At 51.9% G+C, this 18022-nt stretch overlaps 1 long non-coding RNA gene across 3 annotated transcripts in view; it reads left to right on the top strand.

Moving 5' to 3' along the window:
- The window catches only part of LOC143963478 (uncharacterized), a 126398-nt gene extending 108881 nt beyond the window's left edge, over positions 1-17517 (top strand). For all 3 annotated transcript variants that reach the window (XR_013270972.1, XR_013270971.1, XR_013270973.1), the window contains 2 exons: positions 9250-9406; positions 10829-17517. This is a non-coding gene — a long non-coding RNA (uncharacterized LOC143963478). The remainder of the gene's footprint in view (positions 1-9249; positions 9407-10828) is intronic.
- Positions 17518-18022: the final 505 nt, after the last annotated feature.

Raw genomic sequence — 18022 nt, 5'->3', positions numbered from 1 at the left:
CCTGGGGACTGGAACCCCCTTCTCTCCTGGGGACAAGGACCCCCTTCTCACTCTCCTGGGGAAAGGTGCCCCCTTCTCTCTTAGGGAAAGGTGCCCCCTTCTCTCTTAGGGAAAGGTGCCCCCTTCTCTACTGGGGAAAGGTGCCCCCTTCTCTCCTGGGGACAGGAACCCCCTTCTCTCCTGGGGACAGGAACCCCCTTCTCTCCTGGGGACAGGGACCCCCTTCTCTCCTGGGGAAAGGTACCCCCTTCTCTCCTGGAGAAGGGTACCCCCTTCTCTATTGGGGGCAGCAACCCCCTTCTCTCTTGGGGACAGGGACCCCCTTCTCCCCTGGGGACTGGAACCCCCTTCTCCCCTGGGGACAAGGACCCCCTTCTCACTCTCCTGGGGACAGGGACCCCCCTTCTCACTCTCCTGGGGACAGGGACCCCCTTCTCCCCTGGGGACAGGGACCCCCTTCTCCCCTGGGGACTGGAACCCCCTTCTCCCCTGGGGACAAGGACCCCCTTCTCACTCTCCTGGGGACAGGGACCCCCCTTCTCACTCTCCTGGGGACAAGGACCCCCTTCTCACTCTCCTGGGGACAGGGATCCCTTCTCACTCTCCTGGGGACAGGGACCCCCTTCTCCCCTGGGGACTGGAACCCCCTTCTCTCCTGGGGACAAGGACCCCCTTCTCACTCTCCTGGGGACAGGGACCCCCTTCTCACTCTCCTGGGGACAGGGACCCCCTTCTCACTCTCCTGGGGACAGGGAACCCTTCTCACTCTCCTGGGGACAGGAACCCCCTTCTCACTCTCCTGGGGACAGGAACCCCCTTCTCACTCTCCTGGGGAAAGGTGCCCCCTTCTCTCTTAGGGAAAGGTGCCCCCTTCTCTCTTAGGGAAAGGTGCCCCCTTCTCTACTGGGGAAAGGTGCCCCCTTCTCTCCTGGGGACAGGAACCCCCTTCTCTCCTGGGGACAGGAACCCCCTTCTCTCCTGGGGACAGGAACCCCCTTCTCTCCTGGGGACAGGAACCCCCTTCTCTCCTGGGGACAGGGACCCCCTTCTCTCCTGGGGAAAGGTACCCCCTTCTCTCCTGGAGAAGGGTACCCCCTTCTCTATTGGGGACAGCAACCCCCTTCTCTCTTGGGGACAGGGACCCCCTTCTCCCCTGGGGACTGGAACCCCCTTCTCCCCTGGGGACAAGGACCCCCTTCTCACTCTCCTGGGGACAGGGACCCCCCTTCTCACTCTCCTGGGGACAGCAACCCCCTTCTCTCTTGGGGACAGGGACCCCCTTCTCCCCTGGGGACTGGAACCCCCTTCTCCCCTGGGGACAAGGACCCCCTTCTCACTCTCCTGGGGACAGGGACCCCCCTTCTCACTCTCCTGGGGATAAGGACCCCCTTCTCACTCTCCTGGGGACAGGGATCCCTTCTCACTCTCCTGGGGACAGGGAACCCTTCTCACTCTCCTGGGGACAGGAACCCTCTTCTCACTCTCCTGGGGACACGGACCCCCTTCTCTCCTGGGGAAAGGTGCCCCCTTCTCTCCTGGGGAAAGGTGCCACCTTCTCTCCTAGGGAAAGGTGCCCCCTTCTCTCCTGGGGACAGGAACCCCCTTCTCTCCTGGGGACAGGAACCCCCTTCTCTCCTGGGGTCAGGAACCCCCTTCTCCCCTGGGGACAGGAACCCCCTTCTCCCCTGGGGACAGGAACCCCCTTCTCTCCTGGGGACAGGGACCCCCTTCTCTCTTGGGGACAGGGACCCCCTTCTCTCTTGGGGACAGGGACCCCATTCTCTCCTGGGGACAGGGACCCTCTTCTCTCCTGGGGACAGGGACCCTCTTCTCTCCTGGGGACAGGGACCCTCTTCTCTCCTGGGGACAGGAACCCTCTTCTCTCCTGGGGACAGGAATCCCCTTCTCCCCTGGGGACAGGGACCCCCTTCTCACTCTCCTGGGGACAGGGACCCCCTTCTCACTCTTGGGGACAGGGACCCCCTTCTCACTCTTGTGGACAGGGACCCCCTTCTCACTCTTGGGGACAGGGACCCCCTTCTCACTCTCCTGGGGACAGGGAACCCTTCTCACTCCCCTGGGGACAGGAACCCCCTTCTCCCCTGGGGACAGGAACCCCCTTCTCTCTTGGGGACAGGACCCCCTTCACTCTTGGGGACAGGACCCCCTTCACTCTTGGGGACAGGAACCCCCTTCTCCCCTGGGGACAGGGACCCCCTTCTCACTCTCCTGGGGACAGGGATCCTTTCTCACTCTCCTGCGGACAGGGATCCTTTCTCACTCTCCTGGGGACAGGGATCCTTTCTCACTCTCCTGGGGACAGGGATCCTTTCTCACTCTCCTGGAGACAGGGATCCTTTCTCACTCTCCTGGGGACAGGGATCCTTTCTCACTCCCCTGGGGACAGGAACCCCCTTCTCCCCTGGGGACAGGAACCCCCTTCTCCCCTGGGGACAGGAACCCCCTTCTCCCCTGGGGACAGGAACCCCCTTCTCCCCGAGAACAGGGACCCCCCCCCTCTCTGAGGACATGGACCCCTTCCACCCAAGACAGAGACCCTCTTCTCCCCCCTGGGGACAGGAACCCTCTCCTCCCCTGGGGACAGGGACCCCCTTCTCTCCTGGGGACAGGGACCCCCTTCTCTCCTGGGGACAGGGACCCCCTTCTCTCCTGGGGACAGGAACCCCCTTCACTCTTGGAGACAGGAACCCCCTTCTCTCTTGGGGACAGGAACCCCCTTCTCTCTTGGGGACAGGAACCCCCTTCTCTCCTGGGGACAGGGACCCCCTTCTCTCCTGGGGAAAGGTACCCCCTTCTCTCCTGGGGAAGGGTACCCCCATCTCACTCTCCTGGGGACAGGGATCCCTTCTCACTCTCCTGGGGACAGGGATCCCTTCTCACTCTCCTGGGGACAGGGATCCCTTCTCACTCTCCTGGGGACAGGAACCCCCTTCTCTCCTGGGGACAGGGACCTCCTTCTCTCCTGGGGAAAGGTACCCCCTTCTCTCCTGGGGAAGGGTACCCCCTTCTCTCCTGGGGAAGGGTACCCCCTTCTCTCCTGGGGACAGGGACCCCCTTCTCTCCTGGGGACAAGGACCCCCTTCTCACTCTCCTGGGGACAGGGACCCCCTTCTCACTCTCCTGGGGACAGGGACCCCCTTCTCACTCTCCTGGGGACAGGGAACCCTTCTCACTCTCCTGGGGACAGGAACCCCCTTCTCACTCTCCTGGGGACAGGAACCCCCTTCTCACTCTCCTGGGGAAAGGTGCCCCCTTCTCTCTTAGGGAAAGGTGCCCCCTTCTCTCTTAGGGAAAGGTGCCCCCTTCTCTACTGGGGAAAGGTGCCCCCTTCTCTACTGGGGAAAGGTGCCCCCTTCTCTCCTGGGGACAGGAACCCCCTTCTCTCCTGGGGACAGGAACCCCCTTCTCTCCTGGGGACAGGAACCCCCTTCTCTCCTGGGGACAGGGACCCCCTTCTCTCCTGGGGACAGGGACCCCCTTCTCTCCTGGGGAAAGGTACCCCCTTCTCTCCTGGGGAAGGGTACCCCCTTCTCTATTGGGGACAGCAACCCCCTTCTCTCTTGGGGACAGGGACCCCCTTCTCCCCTGGGGACTGGAACCCCCTTCTCCCCTGGGGACAAGGACCCCCTTCTCACTCTCCTGGGGACAGGGACCCCCCTTCTCACTCTCCTGGGGACAAGGACCCCCTTCTCACTCTCCTGGGGACAGGGATCCCTTCTCACTCTCCTGGGGACAGGGAACCCTTCTCACTCTCCTGGGGACAGGAACCCTCTTCTCACTCTCCTGGGGACACGGACCCCCTTCTCTCCTGGGGAAAGGTGCCCCCTTCTCTCCTGGGGAAAGGTGCCCCCTTCTCTCCTGGGGAAAGGTGCCACCTTCTCTCCTAGGGAAAGGTGCCCCCTTCTCTCCTGGGGAAAGGTACCCCCTTCTCCCCTGGGGACAGGAACCCCCTTCTCCCCTGGGGACAGGAACCCCCTTCTCCCCTGGGGACAGGAACCCCCTTCTGTCTTGGGGACAGGAACCCCCTTCTGTCTTGGGGACAGGGACCCCCTTCTCTCCTGGGGACAGGGACCCTCTTCTCTCCTGGGGACAGGGACCCTCTTCTCTCCTGGGGACAGGGACCCTCTTCTCTCCTGGGGACAGGAACCCTCTTCTCTCCTGGGGACAGGAACCCTCTTCTCTCCTGGGGACAGGAACCCTCTTCTCTCCTGGGGACAGGAATCCCCTTCTCCCCTGGGGACAGGGACCCCCTTCTCACTCTCCTGGGGACAGGGACCCCCTTCTCACTCTTGGGGACAGGGACCCCCTTCTCACTCTCCTGGGGACAGGAACCCCCTTCTCACTCTCCTGGGGACAGGAACCCCCTTCTCACTCTCCTGGGGAAAGGTGCCCCCTTCTCTCTTAGGGAAAGGTGCCCCCTTCTCTCTTAGGGAAAGGTGCCCCCTTCTCTACTGGGGAAAGGTGCCCCCTTCTCTACTGGGGAAAGGTGCCCCCTTCTCTCCTGGGGACAGGAACCCCCTTCTCTCCTGGGGACAGGAACCCCCTTCTCTCCTGGGGACAGGAACCCCCTTCTCTCCTGGGGACAGGGACCCCCTTCTCTCCTGGGGACAGGGACCCCCTTCTCTCCTGGGGAAAGGTACCCCCTTCTCTCCTGGGGAAGGGTACCCCCTTCTCTATTGGGGACAGCAACCCCCTTCTCTCTTGGGGACAGGGACCCCCTTCTCCCCTGGGGACTGGAACCCCCTTCTCCCCTGGGGACAAGGACCCCCTTCTCACTCTCCTGGGGACAGGGACCCCCCTTCTCACTCTCCTGGGGACAAGGACCCCCTTCTCACTCTCCTGGGGACAGGGATCCCTTCTCACTCTCCTGGGGACAGGGAACCCTTCTCACTCTCCTGGGGACAGGAACCCTCTTCTCACTCTCCTGGGGACACGGACCCCCTTCTCTCCTGGGGAAAGGTGCCCCCTTCTCTCCTGGGGAAAGGTGCCCCCTTCTCTCCTGGGGAAAGGTGCCACCTTCTCTCCTAGGGAAAGGTGCCCCCTTCTCTCCTGGGGAAAGGTACCCCCTTCTCCCCTGGGGACAGGAACCCCCTTCTCCCCTGGGGACAGGAACCCCCTTCTCCCCTGGGGACAGGAACCCCCTTCTGTCTTGGGGACAGGAACCCCCTTCTGTCTTGGGGACAGGGACCCCCTTCTCTCCTGGGGACAGGGACCCTCTTCTCTCCTGGGGACAGGGACCCTCTTCTCTCCTGGGGACAGGGACCCTCTTCTCTCCTGGGGACAGGAACCCTCTTCTCTCCTGGGGACAGGAACCCTCTTCTCTCCTGGGGACAGGAACCCTCTTCTCTCCTGGGGACAGGAATCCCCTTCTCCCCTGGGGACAGGGACCCCCTTCTCACTCTCCTGGGGACAGGGACCCCCTTCTCACTCTTGGGGACAGGGACCCCCTTCTCACTCTCCTGGGGACAGGGAACCCTTCTCACTCCCCTGGGGACAGGAACCCCCTTCTCCCCTGGGGACAGGAACCCCCTTCTCTCCTGGGGACAGGACCCCCTTCACTCTTGGGGACAGGACCCCCTTCACTCTTGGGGACAGGAACCCCCTTCTCCCCTGGGGACAGGGACCCCCTTCTCACTCTCCTGGGGACAGGGATCCTTTCTCACTCTCCTGGGGACAGGGATCCTTTCTCACTCTCCTGGGGACAGGGATCCTTTCTCACTCTCCTGGGGACAGGGATCCTTTCTCACTCTCCTGGGGACAGGGATCCTTTCTCACTCTCCTGGGGACAGGGATCCTTTCTCACTCTCCTGGGGACAGGGATCCTTTCTCACTCTCCTGGGGACAGGGATCCTTTCTCACTCTCCTGGGGACAGGGATCCTTTCTCACTCTCCTGGGGACAGGGATCCTTTCTCACTCTCCTGGGGACAGGGATCCTTTCTCACTCTCCTGGGGACAGGGATCCTTTCTCACTCCCCTGGGGACAGGAACCCCCTTCTCCCCTGGGGACAGGAACCCCCTTCTCCCCTGGGGACAGGAACCCCCTTCTCCCCTGGGGACAGGAACCCCCTTCTCTCTTGGAACTGGGACCCCCTTCTCACTCTGGGAAAGGGATCCTATCTCACCTGGGGGCAGGAACTCCATCTCCCCTGGGAACGGAGACTTCATCTCACCTAGGGACCCCATCTGCCCTGGGGATTAGGATCCTGTGTGTGCCAACCTTACGGCCCTGCCTACCATGTGTCCTGTGTGAGGGCCCTCCTGTGACAGCTCTTATAAGGCCTTCATCCCACTGTGTGATCCCCCTACATGACTGATCCCTCTGTGTGCACCCCTTACACAGGGATCCCCTCTGTTTGCTCCCCCTACATGTCTGCATACTCTGACCACCACCTGTACCATTTCCACATCCTCTGACTGCCTCCTGTATCCTGTGCACATGTTCCGACCACCTCTTGTACCATGTCTGCAGCCTCTAACCACCTCCTGTATCCTGTTCGCAGCCTTTAACAGTCTCTTGTATCCTGTCTGCAATCTCTGACTATCTCTTGTCTTTTAACGTGTCTGCCGTCTCTTATGGGGAGTCTGGAGAGGAATCAAGAGTGAGAGCACCGCCGGGATTGGGATTACGGGAGGAGTCAGATGTGTATGGACTGTGGAGAAGAGACTATAGACTAAAAACCAGAACCACCAACCTGGAGCCTTCTAACTGAGCCCTGCACGCTGCACTGTAGAGGAGGTCAGTGACAGAGCCGCCAGGCCTGTCTGGGGGGGTGTCACTGATGTAAGGGGGGAGTGAATGCAATTATGTAAGAGGACACTGATATAAAGGTTTCCCATCATCTCAGTAACACCCCTGCCCCCCCCCCCCAAGTGTATTCACTCTGTGGAAGGTGGTCTCTGATCACCAGAGTCTCTTACCCCCCCCCCCATCACATTTCCCGGCATTCCCCTTTACATCAGTGTCCGCAGGATTCTTCCCCCTTACAGTGCAAGGGAACTCAGATGTAAAGGAAAATGCTACAGAGCATGATCTAAGGAGGAACTCTGATGAAAGGGTTGCTCTGGTCACAAGAGACCACTTTATATCAGAGTCCACTGCATTTCCATTTACATCAGAGTTCCCACTTACATCAGGGTCTTCAGCATTGCCCTTTACATCAGTGTTCCCCTTTACATCAGGGTTCGCAGAGTTCCCCCTGTAATATTAGAAGGGATGGAGGCCCAGAGACATGTCCAGAGTACACAGAGGATACATGGGTTAGATTAGAAGAGGTGGAGGCCCAGAGACATGTTCAGAGTACACAGAGGATACATGGGATAGATTAGAAGGGATGGGTTTTCCCTGGACATCCATCCCATCTAATCTAACCCATATATCCTCTGCCTCACTGCGTCCAGCAAACGCCTCACTGCGCCCGTCAAACGCAGCCACTGCGCCCATCAAACGTCGCCTCACTGTGCCCATCAAACGCCTCACTGTGCCCATCAAACGCCGCCTCACTGCACCCATAAAACGCTGCCTCGCTGCGCCCAACAAATGCCCAGCAAACACCCCACTGTGCCCATCAAAGGCTGCCTCACTGTGCCCGTCAACCCTCTTCTACCCTGGGGACAGGGACCCCGTTCTCTCCTGGGGAAAGGTACCCCCTTCTCTCCTGGGGACAGGAACCCCCTTCTCTCTTGGGGACAGGAACCCCCTTCTCTCTTGGGGACAGGAACCCCCTTCTCTCTTGGGGACAGGAACCCCCTTCTCTCCTGGGGACAGGGACCCCCTTCTCTCCTGGGGACAGGGACCCCCTTCTCTCCTGGGGACAGGGACCCCCTTCTCTCCTGGGGACAGGGACCCCCTTCTCCCCTGGGGACAGGGACCCCCTTCTCACTCTCCTGGGGACAGGGACCCCCATCTCACTCTCCTGGGGACAGGGACCCCCATCTCACTCTCCTGGGGACAGGGACCCCCATCTCACTCTCCTGGGGACAGGGACCCCCATCTCACTCTCCTGGGGACAGGGACCCCCATCTCACTCTCCTGGGGACAGGGACCCCCATCTCACTCTCCTGGGGACAGGGACCCCCATCTCACTCTCCTGGGGACAGGGACCCCCATCTCACTCTCCTGGGGACAGGGACCCCCATCTCACTCCCCTGGGGACAGGAACCCCCTTCTCCCCTGGGGACATGAACCCCCTTCTCCCCTGGGGACAGGGGCCCCCTTCTCCCCTGGGGAAAGGTACCCCCTTCTCTCTTGAGACAGGAACCCCCTTCTCCCCTAGGGACAGGAACCCCCTTCACTCTTGGGGACAGGAACCCTCTTCACTCTTGGGGACAGGAACCCCCTTCTCTCCTGGGGACAGGAACCCCCTTCTCTCCTGGGGACAGGAACCCCCTTCTCTCCTGGGGACAGGGACCCCCTTCTCTCCTGGGGACAGGAACCCCCTTCTCTCCTGGGGACAGGGACCCCCTTCTCTCCTGGGGACAGGAACCCCCTTCTCACTCTCCTGGGGACAGGGACCCCCTTCTCACTCTCCAGGGGACAGGGAACCCTCTTCTCCCCTGGGGACAGGGAACCCTCTTCTCCCCTGGGGACAGGGAACCCTCTTCTCCCCTGGGGACAGGGAACCCTCTTCTCCCCTGGGGACAGGGAACCCTCTTCTCCCCTGGGGACAGGGAACCCCCTTCTCCCCTGGGGACAGTTACCCCCTTCTCTCTTGGAACGGGGACCCCCTTCTCCCCTGGAGACGGGGACCCCCTTCTCACTCTGGGAAAGGGATCCTATCTCACCTGGAGGCAGGAACTCCATCTCCCCTGGGAACGGGGACTTCATCTCACCTAGGGACCCCATCTGCCCTGGGGATCAGGATCCTGTGTGTGCCAACCTTACTGCCCTGCCTGCCATGTGTCCTGTGTGAGGGCCCTTCTGTGACAGCTCTTATAAGGCCTTCATCCGACTGTGTGATCCCCCTACATGACTGATCCCTCTGTGTGCACTCCTTACACAGGGAACCCCTCTGTTTGCTCCCCCTACATGTCTGCATACTATGACCACCACCTGTACCATTTCCACATCCTCTGACTGTATCCTGTGCACATGTTCCGACCCCCTCTTGTACCATGTCTGCAGCCTCTAACCACCTCCTGTATCCTGTTCGCAGCCTCTAACAGTCTCTTGTATCCTGTCTGCAATCTCTGGCTATCTCTTGTCTTTTAACGTGTCTGCCGTCTCTTAGGGGGGAGTCTGGAGAGGAATTAAGAGTGAGAGCCGGGATTGGGATTACGGGAGAAGTCAGATGTGTATGGACTGTGGAGAAGAGACTATAGACTAAAAACCAGAACCACCAACCTGGAGCCGTCTAACTGAGCCCTGCACGCTGAACCATAGAGGAGGTCAGTGACAGAGCCGCCAGGCCAGTCTGGGGGGTTTCACTGATGTAAGGGGGGGGGGGTGAATGTAATTGTGTAAGAGGGCACTGATATAAAGGTTTCCCATCATCTCAGTAACACCCCCGCCCCCCCCCCCTCCCCAAGCGTATTCACTCTGCGGAAGGTTGTCTCTGGTCACCAGAGTCTCAAACCCCCCCCCCCCCCCCATTACATTTCCCGGCATTCCCCTTTACATCAGTGTCCGCAGGATTCTTCCCCCTTACAGTACAAGGGAACTCAGATGTAAAGGAAAATGCGACAGAGCATGATCTAAGGAAGAACTCTGATGAAAGGGTTGCTCTGGTCACCAGAGACCACTTTATATCAGAGTCCACTGCATTCCCATTTACATCAGAGTTCCCACTTACATCAGGGTCTTCAGCATTGCCCTTTACATCAGTGTTCCCCTTTACATCAGGGTTCGCATAGTTCCCCCTTTAAGATTAGAAGGGATGGAGGCCCACAGACATGTCCAGAGTACACAGAGGATGCATGGGATAGATTAGAAGGGATGGAGGCCTCCTCAGTTTTCCCTGGACATCCATCCCATCTAATCTAACCTATGTATCCTCTGCCTCACTGCAACCAACAAAAGCCTCACTGCGCCCATCAAACGCCTCACTGCCTCCATCAAACGCTGCCTCACTGTGCCCATCAAACGCAGCCACTGTACCCATCAATTGCTGCCAGTCTGACAAGCCATAGCTGTGCTCCCTGGGGATATGCTGATCGCCCATCCGTGCTGCTGGAGGGAGCCCAAGCAACCATAAATGAGGGACCTGCATGTCATGGTAAGTGAAGCCATCCCATATCCCACTCCATCTTCCCCGAGAACAGGGACCCCCTTCCAACCCCCCCTCCCCCCCAGGAGAAAGGGATGGAGTCCATATGGATAAGAAAGGATCTAATGACAGTGGTAGCTGTAAGCCCTTGTACACATGGTCGGACATTCTGACAACCAAATCCGTTGGATTTTGTCCAAAACTGTTGCATACACACGGTCAGACAAAGTTGTCGGACAATCCGATCGTTCAGAACGTGGTGGTGTTATTTCATTACGATGGGACTACGTTCAGGCTAGTAGCCAACAGCTTTGGTCTAGGAATTTCATCTGAGCATGCGTGGCACTTTGTCCGATCAGAATTCTCTACACACGACCGGACTTTGGATCATGTTGTCGGAAATATTTATAGCCCTGCTCTAAAACTTTATTGGTCGGATAATCCGACGGAAACAGTCCGATGGAGCCACACACGGTCAGATTATCCGACAACATGATCCGATCTGACATTTTCCGTCGGAATGTCCAACCGTGTATACAAGGGCTAAAGATGGGACAAGTAATGAGAAAATAAATAGATATTCATATTTTATTTTTATTTGTAGATGACATGCTGGACTGCCCCTGGAGGACCTTTTTAGTGAGGAGTATTACATGTATGCACTCTTGAGCGGACTTGTACAGCGACGGTGGAACACATGGTTCACTTCTTGGGGCTTTTGCTGTTTGGAATGATCTATGTTACATATATGGACTTTATTTAGCCTATACTGTAATATTGTACTTCATCAGGCCGGATGTCTTCACTTTCCACGAAATACATTCTTGTGGGACATCCTTTGTTGATCACCTTTAGAACACTATCTTGCAATCATCAGGGGTTGGATGTGTCTGTCATGTCTATATCACTTTACTTGAATTCATCTACAGTTGTGAAGATAACTTGGTGGACAGATCTGAATTTACCAGCTCACTAAAGAACCGTACACACAATCAGAAAATTGTACAAAGAAAATAATACTTTCAAATCGATCGCACAATTATCTGATCGCTAGTACATAGCTTTCGTCTGAAATTATCCGAAGGGACAAATATGAAAAATGTTCTCGTACGATACCAGATCATACGATTTTCATTTAACCAGTACAACTTTTGTCTGAAAAATGCAATACAAACACAATACAATATATTACATCAGTTTAGAATTTTTATTCTGTCGTTCGAGAATTTTTGAACTTTAGTAACCTCTTCATTTTCGATATGGAGACTAACAGGAAAAAAAAACAGATGTTCATTCATCCAATAATCTCATTGTGTGTACCAAGTTTAAGGGCTTGTGTCTGTGGCATCCCCCCAAAACCCAGGGGCATTTGAGGGACCCCTAGTGATTGGGTGGGCTGACATTTACCCCAGGGCTGAGGCCATAGCTCAAAGGGAATGAAAAACTTTGAGCATCAGTCACTATAAGTGTGTTTTCAATTATTATTTTTTTGCTTAGCACACAAGGAGAGAGCAATAAGGGCTGGAGATACCCAAAAGCAACACTTAAGGCCTGTACACACGATCAAACTTTCCGACGGGAAATGTTCGATGACAAGCTGTTGGCGGACAATCTGACCGTGTGTATGCTCCATCACACAATTGTTGTCGGATTTTCCGTGGACAAATGTTGGCTAGCATGTTTTCAAATTTTCCGCCAACAAATGTGTGTTGTTGGATTTTCCGATCGTGTGTACACAAGTCAGTCAGACAAAAGTACAAACACGCATGATCGGAAGCAAGGACGAGCCAGAAGCGGACGGTTTTGTAAACTAACGTTTGTAATGCAGAATTAACATTCGTGACATGGCAAATTATGACATTTCCGAATGCAGCGCACAATTCTCTTCTTCTTTAATGGGATAAAAATGAAGCTGTTTTGCTGGTGATACTGATGGAGTTATCGCAAACAAATTTTCAAAGGCTTTTTTTTCTAGTGATCTCAAGAATAATATTATTATGTTTTTTTTTTTATTATTATTTATGCAAGTTTTCACAACACCATTATCCCATAGTTTTTACGATCAAAGATAGAGCTATGTTGGTGTCCTTTGTCAATTTTACATTATATTTTTTAAAATGTAACTGCCTACTCCCAAACTGTCATTTGAAGTAAAACAGACATGCTATCTGCCAATAGAACTTAACCAAAAAGTGCATTCTATGCATCCAAAAATTTAGAAAATATACCAAATCAAATCATTATTCAATCAAAAAAATTATGTCAGAGCAATAACTCCAAGGCCAATAATAAATAACACGTTATCTCCTCTTCCGATTCCACAACATGTCTGGTTGACGAACGGCCGTTCAGAAACAAACTGAAAAGCACCAAATGGAAATCACGAACTGAAAAGCGCTAAATGAAAAACGCAAAAAGAAAATCGCAAATCAATACTCAGCAAACTTCTACTAACAAGAAATTAGAAGGAGTCCAAAGGGTGGCGCTAAAGAGCTCCACCACGTAGTACATCACTACATGCGTAATTGTTGGCCAACATTTGTGTGACAAAATGCCGCGGTTTTGTTGGCGGAAAGTCCGATCATGTGTATGAGGCATTACACTTAACGTCTCCCAAGAGAGTTACCTGGCGCCTACGGATATTCAACTCCAGATTATTATTGTATCTGCTGACATCAGTGTTGGGGGTTATTGTGTCAAATGACACCAATGCTGAGAGTTATTATTGTGTCCACTGACATCAATGTTGGTGGTTATTATTGTGTCCACGAGCACTGACACCAATGTTGGGGGTAATTTTGCATCTGCTGACACCAAAATTGTGTATTAATATTGACTCCACTGACACCAATGGCGAGAGTTTTTTATTGCATTCACTAACAATGTTGGTGGATTAATATTGAGTCCACTGACACCAATGTTAGGGATTAATATTGTGTCCACATCAATGTCGGGTGTTAGTATTTCATTCAGTGACACCAATGTAGAGGGCCTTTTTTGCATTCACTGACACCAAAGTTGGAGGTTATAATGGCATCCACTGGCACAAATGTCCAGGCTTATTGTTACCACTAACACGAATGCCACCGTTGGGTATCCAGCTCCAGTTTATTACTGTGTCCACGGACACCAATGTTGGGGTTATTATTGTGTCAAATGACTATACTGAGAGTTATTACTGTGTCCACTGACACCAATGTTGTCAACAAGTGCCAGCAATCAGTGGCCATTAGTGATGATAGTCAGTGCTGCCCATCAATGCTCATCACTGCTGTCCATAAATGCCACCCATCAATGCCCACCAGTGCCAACCTATCTGTGCCCACCACTGCCACCTATCAGTGGCCATAAGTGTGGCATATTCGTGCCTCCTCATCAGTGCCACCTAATCAGTGCCCATCAGTGCTGCCTCGTCAGCGCCCATCAATGAAGGAGAAAATTACTAATTTACTGACAGAAACTAAGAAAAACGTAAAAAATAAAAAAATTTGATCCCTTATTTTTTCCTAAATATCCCCCCCCCAAAAAAAACAACAATCCAGGAGTGATTAACCACTTAACAACCGCCCATAGCCGATTAACGGCTACAGGGCGGTTGTTTAACTCTGAGAGGCCGCTGTGATCACTTGTTGATCTGTACTGATCGGTACAGCGGAGGGGAAAGAGATCGGTGTCAGCAGCGCTGTGGGCTGCATCTGCAGTACACACATCGCTGCTCACCGAATTTAACCCCTCCATACCCTGGCAATGCTCTGTAATACCAGCTAATACTCTGCAATACCCACCAATACTCTGCAATGCCCCCCAATACTCTGCAATGCCCCCCCAATACTCTGCAATACCTGCCAATACTCTGCAATACCCGCCAATACTCTGCAATACCCGCCAATACTCTGCAATACCCGCCAATACTCTCCAATACCTGCCAATACACTGCAATACCCGCCAATACTCTGCAATACCCGCCAGTACGCTGCAATACCTCGCCAATACTCTGCAATACCCTGCCATAAATTGCCATACCCAGCCATACTTGGAGATACCCTGCAATACCCAGCCATACTCGGAGATTCCCAGCCATACTCGGTGATACCCTGCAATACTCAGCCATAGATGCCCCCTCACCGCCCTCCGGTGCTTCTACCAACTCGCCAATCCGATCAAAGCCAGAATCTTTTTATTTATTTTTTATTTTTATTTCAGGCTTCCCAGCCTAGAGGTGAGATGTGAGGTCTTATTGACCCCCAGATCTCACTGTAAAGAGGACCTGTCATCCCATATTCTTATTACAAGGGATGTTTACATTCCTTGTAATAGGAATAAAAGTTATCAAAAATTAATTTTTGGGGAAAAAAATGTCAAACTCAAATAAATAAAGTAAAATGAACAATAAATAAAAATAAATTTAAAGCGCCCCTGTCCCCATGTGCTCGCATGCAGAAGCGAACGCATACGTAAGCCCCGCCCACATATGAAAACGGTGTTTAAACCACACATGTGAGGTATCGCCGCGAACGTTAGAGCGAGAGCAATAATTCTAGCCCTAGAGCTCCGCTGTAACTCAAAACATGTAACCAGTAAAAAAAATTTAAAGCGTCGCCTATGGGGATTTTTAAGTAGCGACGTTTGCCGCCATTCCACGGGCATGTGCAATTTTGAAGAGTGACATGTTCGATATCTATTTACTCAGCATAACTTCATCTTTCACTTTATGCAAAAATTGGGCTAACTTTACTGTGTTTTTTTTAAGCACAAAACAGTGCACAAAACGACCACCATTGTATTCTCTAGGGTCTTTGCTTAAAAAAATATATAATTTTTTGGGGTTCTATGTCATTTTCTAGCAATTAAATGATGATTTTTACATGTAGGAGAGAAATGTCAGAATTGTCCTGGGTGCTCCAGAACGCCTGATGGCGCTCCCTGCATTTTGGGCCTCTGTATGTGGCCACACTGTGTAAAAATCTCACACATGTGGTATCGCTGTACTCGGGAGTAATAGCAGAATGTGTTTTGGGGTGTAATTTGTGGTATGCATATGCTGTGTGTGAGAAATAAACTGATAATATGACAATTTTGTGGGGAAAAAAAAGGAAAAAAAATCTTGATTTTGCAAAGAATTGTGGGAAAAAATTACAACTTCAAAAAACTCATCATGCCTCTTACTAAATACCTTGGAATGTCTTCTTTCCAAAAAGGGGTCATTTGGGGGGTATTTGTACTTTTCTGGCATGTTAGGGTCTCAAGAATTGAAATAGGCCGTCAGTACTTCAGGTGTGATAAATTTACAGATATTGGCACCATAGCTTGTGGACTCTATAATTTTCACAAAGACCAAATAATATCCACCAATTTGTACTTATTTTTACCAAAGATATGTAGTGGTATAAATTTTGGCCAAAATTTATGAAGAAAAATTACTAATCTGCTAACAGAAACAAAGAAAAATTCATTTTTTTACAGAATTTCCGGTCTTTTTTCTTTTATAGCACAAAAAATAAAAAAACGAGAGGTGATTAAATACCACCAAAAGAAAGCTCTATTTGTGTGAAAAAAAGGACAAAAATTTCACATGGGTACAGTGTTGCATGACTGAGTAATTGTCATTCAAAATGTGAGAGCACCAAAAGCTGAAAATTGGTCTGGTTATTAAGGGTGTTTAAGTGCCCAGTGGTCAAGTGGTTAAATACCACACAAATACCAAAGAATACCAAAGAAAGCTCTATTTGTGTGAAGAAAATTATACAAATTTCACATGGTTACAGTGTAGCATGACCGCAATTGTCATTTAAAGTGTGACAGTGCTGAAATCTGAAAAATGTCTTGGGCTGTATTGAGGTGGTTAATCTAGATTCATATGCTATTTAGGTTTAGAGGAGCTTAGTTATGTAATATTATTATCTAACATTGTGATCTATAGTGTGTGTTTGGTTATGCTGCTTTTATGCACTGGGTTATGGTGTGGTTTAGGCTGGCTGTATCCGACCGTTCTGACCCAATCCCGGGAGCTGCAATTGGCTCCTGTTTTGGCTTCCTTCGGGTGATGCAGAGATCTGGTCAGTTGACCAACAACGCCATGCATCCAGCACCATGCACACTGCGTCGCCACCAGTGATGTTGGCGAGCCAACGCTGTTCATTCGACTCTGGCGTCGTCCACGAGGTAGCTGTCGCCGGATGGTGAGCAGCCTACGCCGCTCAGTTGTTTGGCGCCATCTCCTCCTATTGGCTGCTACCTTGTCATTGGTGGACACCCACGACCACATTAAAGTATTTATACTCCCTCTAGTTGATTCAGACCCCCTTATGGCTGATTCCCCCCATGGTCATTATACACCATTGGATCCCCATTGGTTACATAGTAATCCAGGTAATCTTTTTGGCCCCTTCTCACTCCTTTTTTTCCCTCACCTATTCTTTTTCAAAAAAAAAAAATCAATTCTTACTGTGTCCCAATTTACCTTTTGTCTTTGGTTCAACATCTCAGCATTGGGGTTTGGTCTGTAATCCTATTCACCATTTATTTTGCTATCACAATGGGGCATATCTTGTCATCCCAATCACCCTGCATCTATCCAACACCTTGTTTTAGATTCCTACCACCGATCAGTCCCTGCACTTTTTCCTTTTCATTAGTTACTTATTGTATATTTCCACACCACAGTTCATATTCTACTATATATCCCTTTTTTTTTAGAGATGGTTACATTTACATGGATCATACTAATTTCAAAATCCATGGGGACTTATCCCCAGGGACTACTGTCTCCTGCTGGATTCCCATCGATGTACATTGGGGTCAGTCCACCTCAGCTACCGGGGCTGATGTTCTTTGGGTCGGCCTCCAGCCCTGCACCCAGATTCATAGGCATAGTAAATTTTGGGAAATCATTTTTTCCCCTCCTGTCCCTATAGAAAGACCTACTATACAATCTTTCCACAATTAAAATATATGTTTTAATATTTATAAACATCTACCTCATACCCACTCCTGAAGAGTGGCAGTCGCATGATGCCCCCTCACTCATATATTGCATTATTAATATTAACTATCTCATATACCAATTGGATTGTACCAATCAATCAGGGTTATGGTTATTTACTATGGAGACACTCTTCAATGAATTTGGTTCTTTATAATGTTTACAGTATGAACTAATTATGCTAATATATTATCATGTTATTATTATCATATTTTATATACAAATAAACTATTGATTGTCAATTGTTGTCATGTAACATTCATAGTTTTGCATAGTTAGTAAGGTTGAATAAAGACGCCAGTCCAACCTGAGTGAGTGTCTACAATTGTCCCTATCCCTGTACATTGCACTCTCACATTGGTCCCTACCCTCAAGGAGCCCACAATCCAAGGTCCCCATTCATATACTAGGACCAATTTTGGACAGAAACCAATTAACCTACCTGCATGTCTTTGGAGTGTGGGAGGAAACCGAAATACCTGGAGGAAACCCACACAGGCACAGGGAGAACATGCAAACTCAAGGAAGGTAGTGTAATGGTTGGGATTTGAACCAGCGAACCTTTTTTACTGTTAGGTGAGAGCGCTAACCACTACACCACTGTACTGTTTTATTATAATAGGTACCTACCAGACTCATTCTTTTCATCCCATCCTCCTCTCCTTTTTGCTGGCGGATTTGATTGACGCCTACTAGAGCATGTTTACTCGTCCCCGGGGAGAAAAAGACCGGGTTCAGGTAAGTAAACCGGGGGGCACTGGGGGGCTGCAGCATGAGAGAAGGTTTTTCACCTTAATACATAGAATGCGTTAAGGT

The sequence above is a fragment of the Lithobates pipiens genome, unplaced genomic scaffold, assembly GCF_037356315.1.
Source record: "Lithobates pipiens isolate NorthernLeopardFrog02 unplaced genomic scaffold, aLitPip1_a1.2 Scaffold_8, whole genome shotgun sequence".
NCBI classification, from domain to species: Eukaryota; Metazoa; Chordata; class Amphibia; order Anura; family Ranidae; genus Lithobates; species Lithobates pipiens.
Note: the sequence above shows the minus strand (reverse complement) of the source record. Positions and strands in the feature narration are given on the sequence as shown.